The sequence below is a fragment of the Octopus sinensis genome, linkage group LG7 (genome assembly GCF_006345805.1).
Source record: "Octopus sinensis linkage group LG7, ASM634580v1, whole genome shotgun sequence".
Lineage (NCBI taxonomy): Eukaryota > Metazoa > Mollusca > Cephalopoda > Octopoda > Octopodidae > Octopus > Octopus sinensis.
This window is the reverse complement of record NC_043003.1, coordinates 41,584,209-41,589,208: the sequence shown is the minus strand read 5'-3', so window position 1 is coordinate 41,589,208 and position 5,000 is coordinate 41,584,209.

Genomic DNA, 5,000 nt, shown 5'->3' with positions numbered 1-5,000 from the left:
TTAGGAGGCAAGTATCTTATTAGTGAGTCAGAGAAACATGTTAAAAGTATATAGTTAGGATAACTTTGTAAGCCAGAATATTATTTCTTTACTATAGAACCTAATTCAGAAGAAAGCAAAGATAAAAATTTCTGAAACGAAGAATGTGGACTAATACTTTACTCACAGTAACTAAAATAACAAGACAGATAATCCATCTCAGCCAAAAAGGCAAATGACGTGGCATTTGCTGTACCCTAAAAAGTGAAGATTCATCCAAAATACAGACTGAATTTTCAAAACTTCCTTACGATCGAACATTTGTTACCTACAACGTTTGTCAATGAAAACCAATCTGGACAAATGAGATATGGGCGATGACTTACACCAAGGGTAATTCTTAAAATTTGTTCAGGCGAATGGTTAGAACAAGGTATACAGATGGTTTCCCATAGTCAAAGAGCATCAAGCTGGCTTTACAAATCTGTTCCCCAAAGGCGCAATCGTTTAACAATATCAGTCAGAAGATGTTCTAGCTAAATGTTGTAGTAAAACAAAACAAAACAAAAAAAGAACTCGGAGTTGATTGCTCTAAAAGAATCTAGAATTACTAAACGAACTAGACCCACCACCCAAGTCTTTGCCCACTAACAGCACCAACCTTCAGAACCACACCATCATCGTTCGAGCAGAGATTAATTATGGCTGAGATGAAAATCTACGAACAGTTCTATAAAACTCAAAATTAAAAAAACAAATGAAGCGATATCAAAAGGAAACAAAAAAACTCATCATAAAATATCGAATGTCTTCTTCAAAACAATAATAACACGCGATAGTACTTCATGGAGTGTACGCATAACAGCGAGAATCTAGCCAATAACGTATCCATATATAATTATAACGTTCTAGCAGGTTCGAACGTGAAAATCACATCACTGCATTTCTTAAGGACACCACACACACACACACACACCACACACACACACACACACACACACATAACAACTAGAGTAGCAAGTTTGGCGATACTGAAAACTAATGTTAGTTGCTACTCCAGCGTGGCTGTTCCATTCAAAACTGTGTTACTATATCTTAACTCGAGGAAAATATCTTTACAACTGGTTCACGACACACAACCCGTGTCTGATATATTACGTGTAAGGGAGCAAAGCACTCCCCTCCTGCGTGACAAGACCAGTAGGCCAGAACTGGTCTCAGTGTTTTACCCCTCCTCCGTATTAGACACTTGCCTGTTATATATATAGGCGCAGGCGTAGCTGTGTGGTAAGAAGACTGCTTCCCATCCACATGGTCCAGGTTTCAGTCCCACTGCCAGGCACCTTGGGCGAGTGTCTTCTGCTATAGCCACGTGCCGACCAAAGACATGTAAGTGGATTTGGTAGACGGAAACTAAAAGAAGCCCATCGTATGTATATATATAGATATATAGATATATATATATATATATGTGTGTGTGTGTTTGTGTTTGTATCTGTGTGTGCATGTCTATGTGTCTGTGTTTGTTCCTCCCATTGCTTGACAGCCATAACGTTCGGCAAAGGAGAGCAATGGAATAAGTCCTAGGCTTACGAAGAATAATTCCTGGGGTGAATTCGTTCGAGTAGGTGCGGGGCTCCAGCATGGCTGTGGATATATAATTATTAAAGTGGACAACAAACGTTAAGGAAAAGCAAACCTCTCAAGTCATATACATTATCATAATTGGAAAAAAATCTTACAGCTGTTTCTGGTGTGTCCCAGAGGTTTGCCTTGCCTTACCGTTTGTTGTCCTATTTAACAATTATATATCCGCGACCATGGTGGATATATATATATATATATATATATATACACACGCATGGATATCAAAAATATATGAATTCTTTTAAAAGCAAATATATGTGCATATATGAGTGCGCTAGTACCTAGTTTCTATGTAGATATCATATTCTACCCATTTATTTTCAAACACTCTCTTTCTCACTCCCTCACTTTCTATCTATCTATTTTCCTTTCCTTATCTCTGCCTCTCTGTATGTCTTCTTCTCTGTCTCTCTCATTCTCTCCTTGTGTATATACACAGACACACATATATTTGTATGCATGTATGTATATATAATTTAGTATAATATAATATAATATAAAATAATATAATATAATATAATAACTAAACATCTATGCAAGTGTGAGTATGTGTGTCTTTTAGACATACACACACATATATAAAATTACATTATAATTTGAAAAAATAGCCTTTATACTTTTTCTGTTTAATCGAATATGCATATCGTCATACACATACATCCATCTATACATGCATACATATGTGTGTGTGATTGTATACATATAAAATTATATATATATGTATATTTGTAGGTATATATATATGTACGTATATAGATGTACGTATATTTTACAAAAAAATGTAAAAAGGAATAATGCTAGGCAATAAAATATTGTTAACATGAATATTATTATTATTATTATTATTATTATTATTATTATTATTATTATTATTATTATTATCATCATCATTACTATTTTATTGTTGTAATATACTTGTCAGAGTGACATACAAGAAAAATGAAATCTTTTACTTCATGGCTTGAAATACTTAAAAACGAATAACCAATGCACACATACACACACACACACATACACACACACACACACACACACACACACAAACACACACACACACACACATACTGCAAATAATAAACGTACGATCACATCAGAAATAATCTCTTCTCTTATTTTTGCTTCAATTACTCGCTGTATTTACTACACTATTCCATATCAGTTCTTGGACGTCTACTCTTGTAGATTTGCTGAACTTTTCAACCCAATTAGTTCAGCTATATCTCGTAGTCCATCTGAGGCATTTAGAAATCAATTTTGTCTAAAATATACGCTCACTTTATTACTCGACGTTTTGAGTTCAAATCTGGTGTGATGTAATTTTTTTCTTCGTTTCTATAATATTTTACAGATTTGCTCTTGTAATTTTTGATTCATGTTTTTTAATATTTTTTTTTCATTCCGTTGCTATTTAAATAATCTCTGTATATATGCGTGTGCTTGAAATGTGCGTAACGTGTGCAAACGTATCTTACACATTCCCTCATTGCCCTACCATTTTGTATCCTTCATTCACATTTTCTCTTCTCTCTCTCTCTCTTTCTCTCTCTCTCTCTCAAGCACATATGCAAATAACAATACACACACGCGCGCAGAGAAACACACACAATTATCAAATACACACTCGCTTTATCTTTTATATTGTGCCACGTTTAGAAGAGAAGGATACACACAATGAGCATTTAAGGTGAAGCGAAAAACACGCATGCGTACATATAACTTCATAAATTAACTTACATACTTATACACACACACTCGCATTCTTTCACATACACACTCTCGCATACAGTCACCCCCCCCTCATATATATATATAGATATAGATATGCCTAAGAACTCATCACAAGATTGCATAAAATATTAAATTTAAAGCCCGCATAACACACTAAGTTTTAAAATACGATCAACGAAAACATACACCTATACATGGACACCAACACTCACACACACACACACACACACACACCAGATGCATAAAAGCATATATATGTATGGAAGAATCTAGGCGTTTGTGTGTTTGTGTCTTCAAGCAGGTCTACTCCTCAGAAAGTTGTGTCAGTATATATGTATGTGCGTGCGTGTGTGTGTGTATGCACCTATGAATACACACACATATATATATATATATATATATATATATATTATATATATATATATATATTACAGAACCTCATACATTTTCAATAACTTCCCCCTTGTTGCTTGTATGCAGGTGAATAGAACAAAATGACGAAGATTTAACCGCGCTTATATAGTCATACACATACAGATACAATTACACACTCACATACAAAGACTTGGAGAAATTCACACTTGCAGAAGCATGCAATTATATATGACGTATTGTTATTAGATGGAGTCCGAAGTTTAACCAGCATTAATGACAAATATATTCATATCTCTATCAGCATCGCCAAACGACTGACATCAAAGATCACTTTGTTATTTTCATTACAAGAGCAACTTAATGTCAGACGGACAGCAGTCAATCAATCAGGCAACAGAATTATTATTGTTGCTGCTGTTGTTGTTGTTGTTGTTGTTGCTATTATTATCATTATTAGTATTAATATTATTAGTTCGGCGGCGAGCTGGCAGAATTGTTAGTAGCACCGCGGTAAATGCCTTGGGGTAATTCGTTCGTCTTTACATCCCGAGTTCAATTTCTCGCGAGGTTGACTTCTTTTTTCATACTCTCGGGGTCGATGGACATCAGTCAATCAGTCAGGCAACAGAATTATTATTGTTGCTGCTGTTGTTGTTGTTGATTCTATTATTATCATTATTAGTATTAAGGCGGCGAGCTGGCAGAATCGTTAGCACGCCAAGGGAAATGCTTAGGGGTATTTCGTCCGTCTTTACATCCTGAGTTCAATTTCCCCTGATGTTGACTTCGTTTTTCATATATTCGGGGTCGATGAAATAAGTACCAGTTGAGTACCGCCTCTGAAATTGCATGGCTTGTTCCAAGTTCGAAATTATTATTATTATTAATGAGTGAGAGAGCAATGCGTGCTATCAAACTGACACGGGGGTTCAAATATAAGAGGCCCAATATACTCATCACGACTACCCTCTGATAAGAGTACATCATACACATGAGTTATTATCATTATTACTTTTATTATTTTCATAATCCACATTGTATCCAATTATATTTCTTTCTTCCTATTATATAACTTTGTTGAATAATTTTCATACACTCCATCACCATTATGACGTGTTTTTTTTTTTCTTTAATAGCAATGTTAGTGAACAGATATCAGTAATAAAAACTTTAGAACAAATTTGAGGCGTTAAAGCAGTGAAACTAAAAAAAATATGTTTTAATTAAAAGAAATATTTCTAGAAAGAATAGAATACTGGTCACTAGTCTAT